The sequence below is a fragment of the Martes martes genome, assembly GCF_963455335.1.
Source record: "Martes martes genome assembly, chromosome: 2".
Lineage (NCBI taxonomy): Eukaryota > Metazoa > Chordata > Mammalia > Carnivora > Mustelidae > Martes > Martes martes.
Genome location: NC_137889.1, coordinates 152,735,421 through 152,757,958, shown reverse-complemented (window position 1 = coordinate 152,757,958; position 22,538 = coordinate 152,735,421).

Here is a 22,538-nt window from a genome sequence, read left to right as displayed (position 1 = left end):
GATCACAAGTAGGCAGAAAGCAGGCAGAGAGAGAGGAGCAAGCAGGCTCCCTGCTGAGCAGACAGCCCGATGAGGGGCTCAATCCCAGGACCCTGGCATCATGACCTGAGCTGAAGACAGAGGCTTTAACCTACTGAGCCACCCAGGTGCCCCTGGGATAATTTCTTAAAGCAGCCCAAACTAAGATGCCTTTTCAAACTTTTTTTTTCAGGGAAGCATTCATAGTATGTATTTTTATATAATTGTTAGATTACATTTTCTTGGGGTTTTCCCTTCGTAAGCTCCAATTATGCTTACATTGCATTTCCCTTGACTTTATTCTATCTCCATCTTTTCTCATTCATCACTGTATCTCTTTATGTTTCATCTGCTTGTTTTTCTCATTTCTTTATTCTACATCCCTTCCTAAGATGTCTGTTCCCTGTTGCGGTCCTTATAATTTAGTCTTCCTTTCCAAATCATTGTTTTTTTCTTCTCCTTCCTGCTCTCTACCAATTCCTGCTTCAAATCCTCCAACATTCTTGCTGACACCTTCTGTTGACTGCTCAGCTCTTTCCTGACTTCTTATATTTCTGCTTCATGGTATTAATGCAAAGCTATAATTGCTGCAGTCATTTTTTTAAATTCAGATTGCAATGTTAGATTGTAATTTTCATTTACTTCATGCAACATTTTCTTATGAATTCTCTTTCTATATAGGGGAGTTTGGGCATCCTGTTGCATGTTTTTCCTTATAATATTTTTGTCTGGATGTGGTCTCCAATCCATTTTTGTCATTCATATTTAAATAAGCTGGATTTTCCTAGACCAGCTATTAGAAAGAGAGTCAGTGGCCAGTTTTCTACCTCCCTCTCGTATTGCTAAAGTAGTAGACTATTTACAGTATAACCCACACACGCTTTGTCTGTTAGTCCTAACCAGGTTCAGAAGAGCATCTACTCCTACCTCCGATTTCCCTCAGTTCCTTTACTTGCTTCTGACACCAAGAGGGTATACCTCCTACCTTCCCAATGTTCACTCCCCTTTGGGACATGGAGTTTTCTGAGACAATTCAGTCACCTCTTCATTTCCCCAGATGCTTTCTGCAACTTTTTTATCCACCTTCCTTAGCAATTGCACCTGTTCTACCCCAGTCCAGCATACAGCACTTCTCATTCAGAGAGGGTTCTGCTCCTTCTGGGAGTGAACATTTGTTTCTTACTTCTAAGATGTGCAACTACTGGGCCCTTTCCATGTTCCCTCATTCTTCATCCCCTCTCCACCCCCCAAAGCCTCATCATTCCATGAAATTAATGCTGACCTCATTTGCTTGGGCCACAGTTACATGTAACATAGAGTTTGTGAGTACTCTGCTTTCTAACTTTGCTGAGAATCTAATTTGAGGGTTTTTTTCTTTCTATTCTCCTTATATATGATTTCCAAGACAAGTGCAGAGATTTACAACTAAGCTGCCCCATGCTCCTGTCATATCCACTCCAATGATTAATTTATTTCTGCTGAAATTGTAGGTGCAGGAAGAATTGCCAATCCTACTGACAACAAAACTACTGGTCAAAAAGGAAGTCTATGCTCTGTATTTACGCTTGTAAAATTTCCAGAGTATTTTAATGATATCTCGGGGTTGCCATCTACATCTAATGTATTTCTAATGCCCTCTGATAGGAAGTGTTGACTCTGTAAATATTTTTTATCTGAGCAATGTATAGTGAAATCATAATATCATCTTTCATAAGGATAATGCATGTACTAAAAGCCTAGCTAATAGTGCAATTCCCCATTTAATTATCTCCTCTGGCATAATATAACCACCTACTTACAATTATTATACTCATCATAATTAAGTCATAGAGACACTCTGTCTCTGAATACGTGAATAGCACAATTTGAACAAAGGACAGAGTCAGAGTACAACTTGGAATGGCTTTCTCATTATTTACCAAAGCATTTTGCTGTTACAAAAAATGATCTACTTTATATAGATTTTTTTTTCATGCAGTAGCAAAGGCAAATTCCAAGGAAAGCATTTCAGATGTCTACAAGTGATTAAAAGTTTTGCAAGGAGGTGTTACAAATCTGGGTTTGAACCCCAGTGTCTTTGCTATTTACCTGTATGACTTTTCAAAGCTTCATATTCTTCATATTTATGTAAACCATTTGTCCACCTTACTACCCTGAGGTACACAGTGATGCCAATCTTTTAATATCCAGAGTAGCACATTTCAAGTCCCACCCTGTGAATCTCAGTACATATTCCTTGTAAGTATGCCCTTGGTGACAAGTGCTGCTTTCTCTGTCCACAGCAACAACCCCATTTGCCACTGCCAAATATCATCAGCCCATGCAAAGAAACCTCTTCCCTCATGCTGATTACCCACCTGGTATAGATATTCAACCCAAGCATCCTGGGAAATTCCAACCAAACTCCCAATAATTGCCACTACTGCTGCCTTTTCTAGCAGTTCCCTGCAGGCTAGGATCAAGAAGGATTTTAGCATCAGTGTCATGTTAAATCCAGAACCAGCCCTCCTTTCTATCATTTTTTTTAAAGATTTTATTTATTTATTTGACAGACAGAGATCACAACTAGGCAGAGAAGCAGGCAGAGAGAGGAAGGGAAGCAGGCTTCCCACAGAGCAGAGAGCCCGATGTGGGAAGAGCCTGATGTGGTGCTCGATCCCAGGACCCTGGGATCAAGACCTGAGCTGAAGGCAAAGGCTTTAACCCACTGAGCCACCCAGGCACCCCTTGAATCATGGGCACAGACTTCTCTCTCTACTCAAAAGGCACGCCTTGCTGTTACTATTACCGTCATTATGGTTAGCAACATAGGAGGCATCTCATAAATAACTTTTGGGTATGTGGATGCATGGTTAGAAGAATGGAGAGCAGCTTCCCCCCAGAGTTTGAAAATCAAATGAAGGAATGCATGGCAACTGTCTAGCACAAAGTACCTGTGACCTAAAAAAAGAATAAGTTAGTTCGCTGTCATTTCTGGTGGTAATAGCAAATCAAACAAAATCTCTAACACACATTTTAAAACATGACTTAAAAAGCAACAAACATTCACTTCTGAAATAAGAGTTAATCCCTCAGTGTCAGTACTCAGTAATTAAGTTTTATTTCAATACCAACATCCTTGAAACCATACCTTCCAAGCATATACAATACTGCTTAAACAATAAATCCATCGACCTTGCTTCCTGAGTTTCAACTATTGCAAATAAACTTTTCTTGTTCTTTTGCCAAAAGGCTTGTTTTTCATCGTACAGCTTAAAAAATAATAATAATAATAAAAATATTAAAAATAATAATAATAATTTGCTTTTACCAGAGCAAAGAAGAAAGCAAAAAGCAGAAATTCTCTGAAAATTCTACTTTTTCTTCTTTTGAAAAGCAGTAAGTGTTCAAATTCTTTTTCATACTAAATTTCACAGCTTTTCAAATAGTTGTGAATTTCATTCATGTTTCCATAGAATTTTGTTATACTTGAGAATAATTTCTTCAGTAAACCATTTATTTCATATTATTAATTATTATTATATTTGATTCTTGATCGTGATTAAATTTTATGACCACTTTATTCCCAGGCTTTCGAATGTAAACAATTTTACTCAGATTTGTCTCATACTTTTCATGGTCTCCAGAGAATCTAAAACTGTGATGACACATTGTAGACATGAAATAAATATTTACGGAATTAATGAAATGTGATGCCATATATATATCATTTCAATAAACAGAACCATAAAACTATTGCAAATAAGCTCCAAGCCTGTGCTTGTTCTCTTCTGAGTGCAATTTAAGATAATCAGTGTTAAATAGAGAGTGTACTAGAATTGGGAGTTATTATGCGGCATTATAAAAACTGGGGGAATTGGGATTTTAAAAAATTAGAAAATACAATCTTGAATAAAAAGAAAAAAGAGAAATTAACACATCTGAATTTCCTTCCCATAAGTTCCATGTAAATATCAACTCAGTAAGTCCCTTCATTAACCATCCATGCTTAGGAAGTTGACAGCAAAAATGACCACATAATCCTGATATTCATGTCAGGTTACTTACTGTTTTGTCAAGTGTGTTGAAGCTATACCACACTCCCAAAGATAGGACATGAGGAATTCCTTGCCAAGGACGCATCTTTCCTCCCAATCACCCACAAGAAGACTAATCTTGAGCCAGAAAACATAGTCTAAAGACAAGAGGACAGAAAGATTTCTTCCTTTCTCTAGAGCTAAAAGCAACTGGACAAAGACTCTGAGGTCTGGAAAGGCTCAAACACTTTGAGTACTGAGTCTCTTGACCAATTAAAAACACACTGAGGGGTGCCTGGGTGGCTCAGTCAGTTAAGCATCTGCATTCCGCTCAAGTCATGATCCCAGGATCCTGGGACTGAGTCAGGCCTCAGGCTCCCTGCTTAGTGGGGAGCCTGCTTCTCCTTCCTCCTTCTCCCTCTGCCTACCTCTCTGCCTACTTGTGATCCCCCCTCCCTGTCAAATAAGTCAAATAAGTAAATAAAATCTTCAAACACACACACGCGCACACAAACACACACACACACACTGAGACCAGGTGGCTCTATGAAGTCTATGGCAACAGCAGCAGAGCCACACAGACAAGGAATGATCTTCTGGGATCATTAAGTCTTCTGACCTCAAAAGAGTTGGGAGGAGTGAGTTCTGGCTGCATTTGTAAGTAACAAAAACAATCAGAAATGATTGAGTTAAACACCAATTAATCCTTCGGGATTATGGGTTATATCAATAGAGAGGCTCTAAGGAATAATCAGATAGATGCATGGCTAATATATGGACTTGTAGGAATTTGGAATTGTTGTATTTGAGAATATCGATCATTGTCTCCCAACCTGAACATACTAATTACATTTGGAAAGATGTACTAAATTGAATCTCTGAGAAGTTAGGCTTGAAATCTCAAAACAAAGGATTCTGTGTCATGGGAAATAAAGAGTACAATATAGTGATATAAATTCTACAGGTATGACACGTAGGAAACAAAATCATTACTTTTTCTTAAAATTTCAATGTAAACATTTTTTAAATTCCAGATCTTTGAATATTCTTGTATCAATTTATATAATAACCCTACATAATTCCACTGACAATTGAATTACAGCATTCTAAAACTAAAACTCATAAAATCATAGAATCTAAGACTTGGAAATGACCTCTGCGGGCATAGGTCCAATTTTCCCTCTAACAATCCATATTCCCCTCTATAACATCCCAAGCCATAGGAAAAAACAAGAAAATATGTTCTTGGATGGTACTGATGATCTGTGTCAGTGAACCAGCCTTCTGAAGTTCCTGGCTAAACACATTTGTTCTCTTAAACCAGGATATCACAATGGGGCTAAAAGGAGCATCACTTAGTTATGACTCAAATCTACTGCAAGAACTAAAGAATAGGCTCCTTTACCAGTTACTTCCTACTAAAGAAAACACATTAAATATCTGCTTGGAAGTCAAGTTCATCCTAAAAGAGGAAAAATAAAACTTCTGAATCTGAGGGCTTAGTAACAAGCATTTGTGTGTGGGAGTAGAGCACAACCTCCAGGAGAATTCAGAAAGAATTCTGGACTATAATCTTGATGGAGGCACACAACAACGTTATTTTCTTAGGCTTACCACTTCACTTCTCTTCATGAACTACAGAATATTTTTAAACCTACAATAAACATTTCTAGTGTGGTGGTATGGCATTATGTTAACTTGGTTATAAATCATTCACACATGAGAAAATAAGTGGGAGGGGGCTGGTCATGAATACTTTGGTTTGTCTTATTCTCTGCACTGTAGGGTAAATGTCTCAGTAAGGATTTGAAATTTTTCAAAGGAGCTTTTAAGTACTCACATAGTGCTGGCCCTATTTCATATACAGAGAGGGACACACAAGACATGCAGATGGCTTTTAATTATGCACTGCTCCTGATTACACCATTTGGGGTTGGCTTATTGGCCTTTCTCCTCTGTCAGAAAGGATCAACTCAGAGCATCTGGATCTTCAATGGCTTGCATTTAAGGCACTGCAATTCTTTAAGCTGCCGATACAAGGTTAGGGCAATGCTAAAAAATAAAAACTTCACTGTTACAAACAACCTTTTAGAAGGTGTTATTAGAACTGTCTTAGATAAAATGATGTTGTCTAGACTGGCTCCTGTAACACTGCCCTGGATTCTCTAATTACAAGACTAACGTGGTTTCTCTGAAGATTGCTCCCAATAGCGTTCCAAAATTTAAGCTGTTTTGCTTAGCTTCCAAAGCAAAACATATTTTTGAAGGGACAGAGGCTTTTATATTTTCCATAATGAGTGAGCATACTTTTTAAGTGTTTTGACAGGACTACTGTGTCAGATATTACCAGAATTACTATTCAATACATAAAATAGTTTTTAGCAGCACAAAAGTACTGAAAAAAATAAATGCTAAATCCCTGAGGGAAAATGCGCTCTGTGATTTTAAAGAGTTAACAAAATGGAGCTCCTTGGGGGAAATTATGACAACGCTCTTCTTGCATCAATTACTTGCCTTTGTATTGAAGCCCTGCCTTATTTTTTAGTCACCAAACAGAAAATGAGAAATTAAGATGTGGTGAGTTGCAAAATATAATCAAATATATGTGAGAAGTATTTTTAGATGATTAAGTAATGATCCTTATCATTTGTCAGAAAAGAAGAAGGGGAGAATGGAGAAAAAATGATCAAGAGTCCTAACTCCAAACAACACATCAGTACTAGAGGTCACGGGAAGAAGTTAGCCGACAGAAAAATACGGAAGAAAAGAATATTTCAGCTCATCTTATAGCTTTTATAGAACATACGGAAGCCATATATCAGGAAGTGTGTAGAAAAGATTTATGAGGCATAAAGAATTACATGAATTGTATTATTAGAATATGTAAATGTACTCTCTATTGGAATTATTATAGCTGCTTAGCTAGTCACTTTTCTCAGACGTTAACCCTCTAAAATGAATGTGAACGTGAATGGGCTTGAGTCTAGCCCATCTGTGTATAGTATATTCCCTGAAAAAGTCAGACAAGATAAAACTTACCCTTTTCTTAGAAACTCAGATTTTGACACCAGGTAAATAGCTCCTATTTTTTGCAGGCCACAGAAATCTAAGGGCAAAATTACCAAAGTAACTGGTTTTAACTTGTCAGCATAAGTTTCTTCCTTGAAATGTATCCTCTGTTCTTCATATTAAATATATTAAAAACAGGTATTGTTTATTTCTGTGGGAAGCACAGTTCATGCTTTATAGATCTAACAGTTATTATACTATTCTAAGTATTTGTTATAATTAACCTTTTCCTATGTGTCAAACTATGTTGAACAATCAACCTCTTCCAGTTGAGGAATGTCATACAAATACGGCCATCTTAATGCTTCATAAATCAGTCTAAATCCTTACTAATTTAAAACAGATTGATAGTTGCCAATAATTCTCCTGCGTATTTTCTAATCTTGATTGACATGGATGTCACTAGATCAATCCTGCTAGGGTAGCCTCAAATCTCTCAACAAGAAAGAAAGAAAATGAGATTCTTTTCTGAATTCAAAAGGTTAGCCCTTTGGGGTTGGCTATTAGAAAAGCTCTGACTCAAATGTGTGGGAAATATGGAAACTCAGGGAAAAATTCAAAGATTTCATCAGGGCATAAAACAATATAAAATACCATTTATCCTAATTGTATTGGCAAAAACTAAAAGAATTATTTTAGCCAATGTATTGGAAAACCTGATATTAAAAAAAGGAAAACAAATGAATTGAACCCTACTTTGCCCCAGTAATGGAGTTAATTTTAGGCAATTCATAAACTGTATTAGAAAAACTAGAACTGGGGCACCTGGGTGGCTCAGTGGGTTAAGCCTCTGCCTTTGGCCCAGGTCATGATCTCAGAGTCCTGGGATCAAGCCCTGCATTGGACTCTCTGCTCAGCAGAAAGCCTACTTCCCCCTCTCTCTTTGCCTGCCTCTCTGCCTACTTGTGATCTCTCTGTCAAACGAATAAATAAAGTCTTAAAAAAAAAAAGAAAAAGAAAAACCAGAACCATAAAGCTTCTAAAAGTAAACACAGGAGAATGTCTTTGTAACCTTGTAGTAGGCAGAAATTTCTTAGAATACACAAAAAAGTCTAATCATAAAAGGAAAAATTGATATATTGTACTTTATCCTAATGAAAATTTCTGCTTATAAAGCCAGACTCTGGAAGGAAAATCCACAACACACATAACTGATGAAGAACTTGTATACAGAATATATAACGTTTTCCTACAAATCAATAATAAAAAGAAAATGCCATTATTAAAAATGGCCAAAAGATTTAAATCCTTTACAGGAGATACATAAGTGACCAATAAACATGTACAGAGGAATGCAACATCATTAATCAAAAGGAAAATACAAATTAGCATTGCCACAGCTACTAGAATGACTAAAAACTATAAGACTAACAATCCCAAGTGTTTGCCACAATGAGAAGCATCCAGAACTCTCATGCATTGCTGATGGGAACATAATGTTGTACAGACATTTTTGAGAGTTACATGTCAGTTTCTTTAAAAGTTAAATATGCTTCTATGACCCAGCAATCCCGCTCTTAGATATTTACCCAAGAGAAACCAAATGAAAAATTTATGTCCACAAAGTCATACTCACAGTAGCGCCAAACTGGAAATAGCACAAATATTTATCAACAGAACATTTTTTTTAAATGAAGTAACTTCACACAACAGCCCCTACTGATATTTGCAACAATATGGATGAATCTCAAAAATGAAAGCAAAAAACCTGGAAACAAAAGACACCTCTTGTATGATTCCATTTATACGAAGTCCAACAGTAGGCAAAATTAGAAATCAAAACAATAGTTGCTTCTCTATGGCAGAAATTAAGGGAAGGGATCAAATATAACCTTTCTGGGTAAAGGAAATATTCCGGTGTGTGGCTGTTTCATAAGTGTACACAGTTACAGAATAGGTGTAAAACTTCTAGAACTGAATATTTATGAGCTGTGGATTTATTATATGCAAATTATACCTCAAAAACATTTTTACAAATTCAATATCACATAGCAATCTACATATATTCCTAGTGGTATGTTAAATTAGTACAGAAATAATGGCAGTCAACTTGACAATTAATCTTTTTTTAATTATTTTTATAAATATATATTGGGGGCGCCTGGGTGGCTCAGTGGGTTAAGCCGCTGCCTTCGGCTCAGGTCATGATCTCGGGGTCCTGGGATTGAGTCCCACATCGGGCTCTCTGCACAGCGGGGAGCCTGCTTCCCTTTCTCTCTCTCTCTCTCTCTCTGCCTGCCTCTCTGCCTACTTGTGATCTCTCTCTGTCAAATAAATAAATAAATAAAATCTTTTAAAAAAAATAAATAACTATATATATATATAATACTATATATATATATGTATATATATAGTATTATTTGCCCCGGGGGTACAGGTCAGTGAATCATCAGGCTTACACATTTCAAAGCACTCACCATAGCACATACCCTCCCCAATGTCCATAACCCAACACCCTATCCTTCCCCCCTACCCCTAAGCAACCTTCAGTTTGTTTTGTGAGATTAAGAGTCTCCTGTGGTTTGTCTCCCACCCGATTGCATCTTGCTTCACTTTTTCCTTCCCTACCCCCCACAACCCCCACCCTGCCTCTCAAATTCCTCTTATCAGAGAGATCATATGATAATTGTCTTTCTCTGATTGACTTATTTTGCTCAGCATAATAGCCCCTAGTTCCATCCACATCATTGCAAATGACAAGATTTCCTTTCTTTTGATGGCTGCATAGTATTCCATCATATGTTTGTGTATGTGTGTGTATATATATGTATCTATATATATATATATGGCACATCTCCTTTTACTTTTTATTAATTATTTTTATTAACATATTATACCACATCTTCTTTATCCATTCATCTGTTGATGGACATCTAGGCTCTTTCCATATAGTTTGGCTACTGTGGACATTTCTGCTATAAATATTCAGGTACACATGCCCCTTTGGATCACTACATTTGTATCTTTAGGGTAAATACCCAGTAGTGTGATTTCTGGGTTGTAGGGTAACTCTATTTTCAACTTTTTGAGGAACCTCCATGCTGTTTTCCAGAGTAGCTGCACCAGCTTGCATTCCCACCAACAGTGTAGGAGGGTTCCGCTTTCTCTGCATCCTCGCCAGCATCTGTCATTTCCTGACTTGTTAATTTTAGCCATTCTGACTGGTGTGAGGTGGTATCTCATTGTGGTTTTGATTTGTATTTCCCTGATGCCGAGTGATGTGGAGTATTTTTTCATGTGTCTATTGGCCATCTGGATGTCTTCTTTGCAGAAATGTCTGTTCATGTCCTCTGCCCATTTCTTGATTGGATTATTTGTTCTTTGGGTGTTTAGTTTGCTAAGCTCTTTATAGCTTTTGGATACTAGCCCTTTATCTGATATGTCATTTAAGAATATCTTCTCCATTTCTATCAGTCATCTTTTGGTTTTGTTCACTGTTTCCTTTGCTGTGCAAAAGCTTTTGATCTAGATGAAGTCCCAATAGTTCATTTTTTTGCCCTTGCTTCCCTTGCCTTTGGGGATGTTTCAAGGAAGAAGTTGCTGAGGTTGAAGAGGTTGCTTGCTGCCTGTGTTCTCCTCAAGGATTTTGATGGATTCCTATCTCACATTGAGGTCTTTCTTCCATTTTGAATCTATTTCTGTGTGCGATGTAGGAAATGGCCCAGTTTTATTCTTCTGCATGTGGCAGTCCAATATTCCCAACACCTTTTGTTGAAGAGACTCTTTTTTCCACTGGACATTCTTTCCTGCTTTGTCAAAGATTAGCTGACCATAGAGTTGAGGGTCCATTTCTGGGCTCTCTATTCTGTTCCATCGATCTATGTGTCTGTTTTTGTGCCAGTACCATACTACCTCGATGATGATAGCTTTGTAATAGAGCTTAAAGTCTGGAATTGTGATGCCACCAACTTTGGCTTTATTTTTCAACATTCCTCTGGCTATTCAGGGTCTTTTCTGGTTCCATATAAATTTTAGGATTATTTGTTCCATTTCTTTGAAAAGAATGGATGGTATTTTGATAGGGATTGCATTAAATGTGTACATTGCTTTAGGTAGCATAGACATTTTCACAATATTTGTTCTTCCAGTCCATGAGCATGGAACATATTTCCATTTCGTTGTGTCTTCCTCAATTTCTTTCATGAGTACTTTATAGTTTTCTGAGTACAGATTCTTTGCTTCTTTGGTTAGGTTTATTCCTAGGTATCTTATAGTTTGGGGTGCAATTGTAAATGGGATTGACTCCTTAATTTCTCTTTCCTGTCTTGCTGTTGGTGTATAGAAATGCAACTGATTTCTGTGCATCGATTTTATATCCTGACACTTTGCTGAATTCCTGTATGAGTCTGAACACTTTTGGAGTGGAGTCTTTTGGGTTTTCCACATAAAGTATCATATCATCTGCAAAGAGTGAGAATTTGACTTTTCCTTTGCTGATTCAGATGTCTTTTATTTCTTTTTGTTTTCTGATTGCCAAGGCTAGGACTTCTAGTACTATGTTGAGTACCAGTCGTGATGGTGGACATCCCTACCATGTTCCTGACCTCAGGGGAAAAGCTTGCAGTTTCTCCCCACTGAGAATGATATTTGCTGTGGGTTTTTCTTAGATAGCTTTGATGATATTGAGGTAGGTACCCTCTATGCCTACACTGTGAAGAGTTTTGATCAAGAAAGGATGCTGTACTTTGTCAAATGCTTTTTCAGCATCTATTGAGAGTATGATATGATTCTTATTCATTCTTTTATTAATGTATTCTATCACATTGATTGATTAATTTGTGGATGTTGAACCAACCTTGCAGCCCAGGAATAAATCCCACTTGATCATGGTGAATAATCCTTTTAACGTACTGTTGGATCCTATTGGCTAGTATTTTGGTGAGAAATTTCGCATCCATGTTCATCAAGGATATTGGTTTGTAATTCTCCTTTTTGATAGGGTCTTTGGTTTTGGGATCAAGGTAATGCTGGCCTCATAAAATGAGTTTGAAAATTTTCCTTCCATTTCTATTTTTTGGAACAATTTCAGAGAATAGGTATTAAGTCTTCTCTAAATGTTTGGTAGAATTCCCCTGGGAATCCACCTGGGCCTGGGCTCTTGTATATTGGGGGATTTTTGATGACTGGTTCAATCTCCTTCGTGGTTATGGGTCTGTTCAGGTTTTCTGTTTCTTCCTGGTTCAGTTGTAGTAGTTTATACGTCTCTAGAAATGCATCCATTTCTTCCAGATTGTCAAATTTTCTGATGTATAATTGCTTATAATATGTTCTTATAATTGTTTGTATTTCTCTGGTGTTGATTGTGATCTCTCCTCCTTCAGTCATGATTTTATTATTTATTAATTTATCTTTTCTTTTTGGTAAGTCTGGCCAGGGGTTTATCAGTCTTATTCTTTCAAAGAACCAGCTCCTGCTTTCGTTGATTTGTCTACTCTTCTTTTCATTGATTTCTCCTCTGATCTTTATTATTTGTCTTCTCCTGCTGGGTTTAGGCTTTCTTTGCTATTCTTTCTCCAGATCCTTTAGGTGTAGGGTTAGGTTGGGTATTTGAGACCTTTCTTGTTTCTTAAGAAAGACTTGTATTCCTATATACACTCCTCTCAGGACTACCTTTGCTGTATCCCGAAGACTTGGAACAGTTGTGTTTAGATTTTCATCTGTTTCCATGAATTTTTTTGATTCTTCTTTAATTTCCTCATTGACCCATTCATTCTTTAGTAGGGTGGTCTTTAGCCTCCATGTAATTGAGTCCTTTCCAACTTTCCTCTTGTGATTGAGTTCTAGCTTCATACCACTGTGGTCTGAAAATATGCAGGGAATGATCCCAGTCTTTTGGTACCAAAAAAGACCTGATTTGTGACCCAGGATGTGATCTACTCTGCTTAATGTTCCATCTGCACTAGAGAAGAATGTGTATTCTGTTGCTTAGGGATGGAGTGTTCTGAATATATCTGTGATGTCCATCTGGTCCAGTGTGTCATTTAAAGCCTTTATTTCCTTGTTAATCTTTTGCCTAGATGATCTGTCCATTTCAGTGAGGGGGTTATAAAGTCCCCTATTATTATTGTAGTATTGTCGATGTGTTTCTTTGATTTTGTTACTAATTGGTTTATATAATTGGCTGCTCCCATGTTAGAGGCATAGATATTTAAAATTATTAGATTTTTAAATCTGTTGGACACACCCTTTAAGTATGATATAGTGTCTTTCCTCATCTTCTATTATAATCTTTGGCTTAGAATCTAACTGATCTGATATAAGGATTGCCTCCCCATCTTTCTTTTGATGTCCATTAGCATGGTAAATTTTTTCCACCCCCTCACTTTAAATCTGGAGGTGTCTTTGGGTCTAAAATGAGTTTCTTGTAGACAGCAGACCAATAGATCTTGTTTTGCTATCCATTCTGATACCCTGTGTCTTTTGATTGGGGGCATTTAGCCCATTTACATTCAGGGTAACTGTTGAAAGATATGAATTTAGTGTCATTGTATTGCCTGTAAGGTGACTGTTTCTTTCTCATCTAGTACTCCTAGGTTCTCTCTTTTCTTAGAGGACCCCTTCCAATATTTCCTGTAGGTCTGGTTTGGTGCTTGCAAATGCTTTTAGTTTTTGTTTGTCCTGGAAGCTTTTTATCTCTCCCTCTATTTTCAGTGACAGCCTAGCTGGATATAGTATTCTTGGCTGCATATTTTTCTCATTTAGTGCTCTGAATATATCATGCCAATCCTTTCTGGCCTACCAGGTCTTTGTGGATCAGTCTGCTATCAATCTAATATTTCTACCATTGTATGCTACAGACCTCTTGTCCCAAGCTGCTTTTAGGATTTTCTCTTTGTCACTAAGACTTTTAAGTTTTACTATTAAATGACAGGGTGTGGACCTATTTTTATTGATTTTGAGGTGGGTTCTCTGTGCCTCCTGGATTTTGATGCTTGTTCCCTTTGCCACATTAGGGAAGTTCTCTGCTATAATTTGCTCCAATATACCTTCTGCCCCCCTCTCTGTCTTCTTCTTTTGGGAACCCAATTATTCTAATATTTTTTAGTCTTATGGTATCACTTGTCTCTTGAATTCTCCCCTCGTGGTCCAGTAGTTATTTGTCTCACTTTTGCTCAGCTTCTTTATTTTCCATCATTTGGTCTTCTATATCACTAATTCTCTCTTCTACCTCATTTATTCTAGCAGTAAGAGCCTCCATTTTTTTATTGCACCTCATTAACAGCTTTTTTTTATTTCAGTTGGTTAGATCTTTGTTCTTTTATTTCTCCAGAAAGGGTTTTTATTTCTCCAGAAAGGGATTCTCTAATATCTTCCATGTCTTTTTCAAGCCCAGCTAGCACCCTGATAATCATCATTTTGAACTCTAGTTCGACATATTACCAATGTCCATATTGATTAGGTCCCTAGCTGTCGGCACTGCCTCTTCATTTTTTTTGTTGTGAGTTTTTCCGCCTATCATTTTATCCAGATATGAATATATGAATGAGAGAGTAAAATACTAAAAGGGTGGCAAGGACCCCAGAAAAATATAGGCTAACTTAATCAAAAGAGACCCAAAGCCAGGGGGAGAGAAAGGGGGGGAATATAAATGTAAATATATATATATATATATATATATATATATATATATGACTAGTAAATATAACAGAGCCACCCACTTGATTACTTGATTTTGGGTGTATTCTGGTCTTTAGAAGAAACTAACTCCCAAAATTTTAAAGGAAGACAAATAAATGTGTGTGTGTATATATATATATATATATATACACACACACATAGAGGAAAATAAGGGTAAACACAATACAGGGATGGAATATGACTATAAAGATGAAAACTTAAAAAGATTCTAAAAAAGGAATTGATAAGTTGGTTGGAAAAAGAAAAAAAGAGGAGAGAATGTGATCAGGCTGGAGCCAGATTTAGGGTATATTTTGATCTATTAGAAATATTGTATCTCAAAATTTTAAAGGAAAAAACCTATATGTATACAAAAAATAAGGTTAAATACAATGAAGAGATAAAATATGACTATAACAATGAAAATTTTAAAAGATTTTTTTAAAAAAGGTATTGATATACTTGCTTCTCGGTCTTTTGGCTAAGATCAAGTGTAGGTATTGATAAGATAAAATAGTTAAAAATGTTAAAAGAGGAAAGCAGAAAAGTTAAAAAATAGAATAAGAAAAAATAAAATTAAAAAAATTTAACTTTTCAAGACTAAAGGATCATGGGGAAAAAGCTATGAATTCTATGTGTTGCTCTCCCCCAGCTCTGGAGTTATAATGAGTTAGCAGTTCTCATTGATCAGTGAACTTGGTCGAGGCTGGACATTCTTGCTCATCTTTCGGGGGAGGGGGTTATTGCAGTGATTCTCAAATGTCTTTGCCAGAGGCAGAATTGCATAGCCCTTGCCAGGGTCCACGCTAAAAAATCTGCTTGGGTTCGCTCTCAGTAGCTTTTGTTTTCTGAACACTTTCTGTAGAGCTTTGGAGGAGGGGAATGACAATGGCAGCCTCCCAATCTCCAGCCCAGAGGAGCTAAGAACTCCAGGCCCCACTCTTCAGTGTGCCCTCAGAGAAAAGCAGTCAATCCCTCCCGTCTCCCTGGTCTCCAGCCATGCTCTGTGCTCACCCGGCCTGTGTCTGAGCATTTCTTTGATAATTAATCTTATAAGCCTTAAAAATGTGAAAGGCCTTGGACCAAGTAATTCTACTTGGAGGAATTTATTTTAAGGAAACAAAGCAAAGACCTATATATGTACACATACATATATGTGTGTTTATAGTGTGTATGTATACATGCATATGCATATAAATTAATATAAAAATACATATAAATTTTTAAATATGTATATATACACACGTGTATATATATATAAAGTATTGGATTTTTTATCCCAGTATTATTTATAACCGAGAAAAACTGGAATAACCTAAATGCCCAATGATGGCTTAGTTCAATAAATAATGATGCATCTACCTTGAATGTTACATAATCATTAAAACTCTTAATGGTAAATAAAATATTTAATGGTAAATAAAAGTATTTTTCAATATGGTATTAAATTTAAAAAGGAATTTCAGAACTCCTTTTGGATACTTTGACAGTAACAGTGGTTTAAACCAGATAGGATTATTTTTCCTTCTGCAAGAGCTGCTCTTCAGCTCTACAAAGTAACCCAAGATTCAGATCTTACTATCCAGTTGTTCCACCATCTCTGGAGTATCACCTTCTACATGATTAAAGCTAGCTCACTATCCCATATCTACATTTCATCCCACAGAAGAGGTGGAAAGAGAAAGTGAAAGGGATGTAGCTTCCTTTTAAGGATGTGAACTGTAAGCTACACACACCCTCTCTCCTATCCCACCAGTCAGAATGGTGATATCATGTGTCTTAATCAGCTCAGGGCTGCTATAACAAAATACTATGGATTGGGTGACTTATCAACAACAAAAAGTCATTTCTCACAGTTCTGGAGGCTGGAAGTACAGGATCATGGTGCTAGCATGGTTGAGTGAGACCCCTCTTCTGGGCAGCAAAATTCTCCTTGTATCCTCATATTGCAGAGGGGTGAGGGAGTTCTGTGGCATCTCTTTCATCTCTTTTATTAGGACACTAACCACATTAATGAGGCCTCCACCCACAAAACCTAATTTTTCCTCCCAAAGGCCCTATCCACTGATATCATCACCTTTGGGGGTTAGAACTACAACATGAATTTTGGGGGGACACAAACATTCAGACCATAGCCCCAAGCTACTACCAGAGATGTTCAGAAATGCTTTTAATTTAGCCACTCACTCTGTGCCCACCTAAAACTAGAGAGAGGATAGTTCCAATATTAAGGAAGAAAGCAAGAACAGGTGAGCTTGGATGAAAATCTGGGAGACAAGAGTAGAGCACTCACTTAAGCAATGCTGCATCATCAATATGTGTGATAGCACAAAGGTTGAAAGCAGTAGGAAGAACACATATATTGACAACTCTGAATCAAAATGTAACATGGTAGAGTTGGACTCCTGATGTAAAAAGGTTTTAGGACTACTTTAACCAATTTGTTTTTCTTATATTCTCCTTTTTAGGTATGTTCTAAATCCATTCATGATAGAAGTCTCTATCACAACAAGTCTAAAACATTTGAGTATAAAGTCTAAAAAGACATTGAGTATAGGCTTTTTTACACAAAAGAAAAAAGCAGTATAGTAGTCCCTCCTTACTGCAGTTTTGCTTTCTGTGGTTTCCATTACCCACAGTCAAACACAGTCGGGAAACAGAAGATCCTTCTGATGTATCACCAGAAGGTCAATAGTAGTATATACCACATCATTCCTCTTACTTCATTTCATCACACAAGCACTTTATCATCTCATATCATCACAAGAAGAAGGGTGAGTTCAGGACAGTAACATATTTTGGGAGAGAGAGAAAGGCCACACTGTATCCTAATTTATTTCAAAATTAGCAATGCATTACTTGAGTAGATATACTTCTGTAATCAGAAGCTTTTGCTCTCTGAGCTTCTTATACCTATCTGCCTCTCCTATTCTGGATAATGGCTCATCTTATTTAAAACATGTTTTTAAAATTAATTCAAGTATGCAATTTTATCCTTTTTATTTCGCTATTACTATATCATCTCTCAACTTATTTTCATCTTAATATATCCTTATCTCACTATCTTGCCCTCCCCTCTAGACAGCTAGTGATAATCATAGTAGAACAGTTTTAATCCAAACCTATTCCAAATTAATATATTATTTCAACAACAAAGAAACTGCTCCATTCAGAAACAGAGAGCTAACAACCAGATTTATGTTGAATATAAAACAGAGCTGGGGCGCCTGAGTGGCTCAGTGGGTTAATCCTCTGCCTTTGGCTTGGGTCGTGACCTCAGGGTCCTGCAATCAAGCCCTGCATTGGGATCTCTGCTCGGCAGGGAGCCTGCTTCCCCCTCTTTCTCTCTGCCTGCCTTTCTGCCTACTTGTAATCTCTCTCTGTCAAATAAATAAATAAAATCTTTAAAAAAAAAAAAAAGAGCTTACAGAATAATTTAACTCTTTATAATCTATGATCACACAGCAGTATCACTTGATTCTGGACTGGAAACAAGCAGGACATCAGGTGCTACACCCAGTTTAGTGTCCACTCTTGCAACTATTTATGAATCAATAGTATGTGGCAGGAAAACACAGACATGAAAGTAATCCTTTTGACCAATCCATTAAGGACTAGTAAAAATGACCAGAGCAAAAGTTCAGATAATTTTGTCTGATCTCCCTTTTGGCATAGGGAAGCCCAGAGACTGAACTCAACTAAGATTAATCATGGGGAACAAAGCATATTTTCCCAAAGGCTGTAGTGCATTAAACCAAACTGTACAACCTGATAGTCAACAGCACAAGCAGGTTGGTCATCAGTCTAAACAGGCTAGGCTAAATGGGACAAACAGAAAAGAGCCCAAAGCTGGAAACCAAGGAAACTAAAAAAGGCTGACAGTGTCCAACTAGAAAATGAAAGGCAGAACATAAAAGAATTTCTTGAGATGCAGAGACACAATTTTAGGTACATTTTGAAGAAAAATCACATTCCTGTGCATGAACAGAAAAAGGCAATATTAAGGTTATTAGATGGGCACAGGTGCTTTAATTTGCATATCATCTCTTTCATTGAAGGGCTCCTTCCCATGGCACCCTTCCCTCCTTTATAAAGTTACAAGGGTGAGCATATGATCCAGTTGACCAGTTAAGACTCTTCATCCCTCCATTCACAGTGAAGGATCCACAGGATAGGCCTCAAACCAGACCAAATTCATTAGATTTGATAAAGGAACACTGAGATAGATAACATCTATGCATGATGATAATCATGGAAGCCTGGAGCTCCAATGGCATAGAAGCTGTCTGACAATGAAGCCAAAAAGTAAAGAAGTGGAGCCCAGCCACAGACTGAGGGGCAACATCTAGTATATCCTGTGAAGCCCTGGACCTAGTATTGTTGGAGATCAAATCAACTCTAAACTGTACACTTAAATAATTTCACACATATATAGAAAGCATATATTGTATCTATATCCTTACTTTTAAAATAATTAGGAACATGCTCTATTCTCTGTTCTGCATATTGATTTTTCATTTAACAATTCATTTTGTAGAATGCCCATGTTCGTGCTTATGGGTCTATGTTATTATTCTTTAATAGATGCATAGAATTCCACTGTGTGGATGTAACAGGCTACATTGTGCCAGTTTCTTGTTATTCATGTAGATTATTCACAATTTCTACATCAAACTAAACAAAAATGAATACCCTTAGATGTATGTGTTTTTGCTGTGTGCAAGTATATCGAGGGTTTTAGGAAGCAAAGAAAAAGCTGATTCTAATGGAAATTCAAAGGATGTAGAACAGTCAAAACAATTTTAAAAAGCAAGGGTGGGCCATTCAAAATTACCTGATTTCAAGACTTACTGTAAAGTTGTAGTAACTGAAACTGCACAGTTCTAGTATAAGAATGAGTAAATAGATCATTGTAACATAACATAGAACTCAGAAAAAAACCTGCACATGTACAGTTGATTGATTTTCATTGATACACAACATATAAAAGGGGAAAAAAGTCTTCTCAATAAGTGGTGCTGGAACAACTTGAAAAAGTTTTGGAAAATATGAACCTCAACCTCTACCTCACATCATACACAAAAATTAATTTGAGATGGATCACAGACCTAAATGTACTAAACCATGAGGCATCCAGAAGAAAACTCAGAATATCTTTACCACCTTAGGCAAAAGTCCTGAATAGATGTTTCACTAATGAAGATGTGTGAATGGCCAATAAGCACATGAAAAGGTGCTCAACATTACTAGCCAGCAGAGAAATATAAATTAAAACTACAGTTAAGTATCACTTCACACCTAGGGAATAGCTTAAATTTTAAATTCTGACAACCACATGTTAGAGAAGAAATGGAGCAACATACATTAAATGCATTAAACAACATACAGGCTGGTGAAAATATAAAATGGTGTAATCACTTTATAAAACTATTTAGCAGTATATTTTAACATTAAACATACACTTACACTATGACCCAGCAATTTCACTATATATTTACCCAAGAGAAATGAAAACATATGACCACAAGTCTTCCACAAAAATGTTCATAGCAACTTTATCTGTGGCAGTCTAACAACCAAAATATCATCATAAGGAAAATAAGTAAGGTCTAGTACATTCAAAAAATGAAACACTACCCAACAATAAAGGGACAGAAAATATAGGAATAAAGAGGAGTAAATGTTAATATAACAACAATCCCCTTGAGGAGAACACAGGCAGCAACCTCTTTGACCTCAACCGCAGCAACTTCTTCCTAGGAACATCGCCAAAGGCAACAGAAGCAAGGGCAAAAATGAACTATTGGGATTTCATCAAGATCAAAAGCTTTTGCACAGCAAAGGAAACAGTTAACAAAACCAAAAGACAACTGACAGAATGGGAGAAGATATTTGCAAGTGACATATCAGATAAAGAGCTAGTATCCAAAATCTATAAAGAGCTTAACAAACTCAATACCCAAAGAATAAATAACCCAATCAAGAAATGGGCAGAGGACATGAACAGAAATTTCTGCAAAGAAGACATCCAGATGGCCAACAGACACATGAAAAAATGCTCCACATCACTTGGCATCAGAGAAATACAAATCAAAACCGCAATGAAATACCACCTCACACCAGTCAGAATGTCTAAAATTAACAAGTCAGGAAATGACAGATGCTGGTGAGGATGTGGAGAGAGGGGTACCCTCCTACACTGTTGGTGGGAATGCAAGCTGGTGCAACCACTCTGGAAAACAGCATGGAGGTTCCTCAAAAAGCTGAAAATAGAGCTACCCTATGACCCAGCGATTGCACTACTGGGTATATATCCTAAAGATACAAACGTAGTGATCTGAAGGGCACGTGCACCCGAATGTTTATAGCAGCAATGTCCACGATAGCAAAACTATGGAAAGAACCTAGATATCCATCAACAGATGAATGGATAAAGAAGAGGTGGTATATATACACAATGGAATCCTATGCAGCCATCAAAAGAAATGAAATCTTGCCATTTGCGATGAAGTGGGTGGAACTAGAGGGTATTATGCTCAGTGAAATAAGTCAGTCAGAGAAAGACAACTATCATATGATCTCCCTGATATGAGGAAGTGGAGATGCAATGTGGGGGGGGTTGGGGGGTAGCAAAAGAAAAAATGAAAGAAGATGGGATTGGGAGGGAGACAAACCATAAAAGACCCAATCTCAAAAAACAGACTGAGGGTTGCTGGGGGGAGGGGGGCCGGGAGAGGATGGTGCGGATATAGACGTTGGGGAGTGTAGTGCTGTGAAATGCGTAAACCTGGTGATTCACAGACCTGTACCCCTGGGGATAAAAATACACTGTACATTTATTTAAAAATTTAAAAATTAATTTAAAAAAAATAACAACAACCTGAATAGGTTTTCAGAATTATAGTGAATGAAAGAAACCAAACACAAAAGACTCCATATTGTATGATTCTATTTATATGAAGTCTAAGAACAAGCAAAACTAATCTATGGTGATAGAAAAACCTGAAATAGCCTATGGAGATAGGGATTGACTATAATGGAACATGAGAACTTTCTAGGGGGATGGCAGTGTTCTTGATTGAGAGCTTGATAATACAGGTATATACTGTTCCTAAAACTCATCAAATTGTATACTTAACATTTGTGTATTTCTATGTATGTAAATTTTACCTCAATGGAAAATATTTTTACTGCAGTTTTAATGAACTTCAGAGAGTGAGTGAAATTAAATGGGTATTTCAAGCCACCTCTTTACCTGGAAGTCAAGTTGTTGCTAAATTTTTGACTATCATAAGTAACCCTGATGTGAACAAAAATCATTGGCTGAAGTTTCAAAAGTAGAGCTGCCTTAATAAATTTATTTTAAAATGTTCGAGACATATTATAAACTTCTTTCCATTAATAATGGACCAGTTTATACTCTGATCTATGATATATGAAAATATCTATTCCCCCCACCTAGCCAATATTAGGTATCATGTTATATTTAATAATTAGACACTAAACAGTAATAATAAGAATTTCTAAAACTCACAGAGCAATTATTATATCCCAGGAACTGTTCTAAGCAATTTACCTATATTCTCATCCATTTAATATGCAAAACAACCTTGAGATAGGTACTACTATGACCCCCATTTTACAGGGAGGTGGAAACTGAAACAAAAAAAGATTAAGTTACTTGCCCAAGAAGAAAATTCAGGAGAATTACTCAGTAAGTTCTAGAGTTAGGTCTTCAAATTCAGTAATTCTAGTTCCAGAGTTGGTGCTCTTATCCCCTATGACACTATTTCTCATTATTACTGTAAATATTGTAGA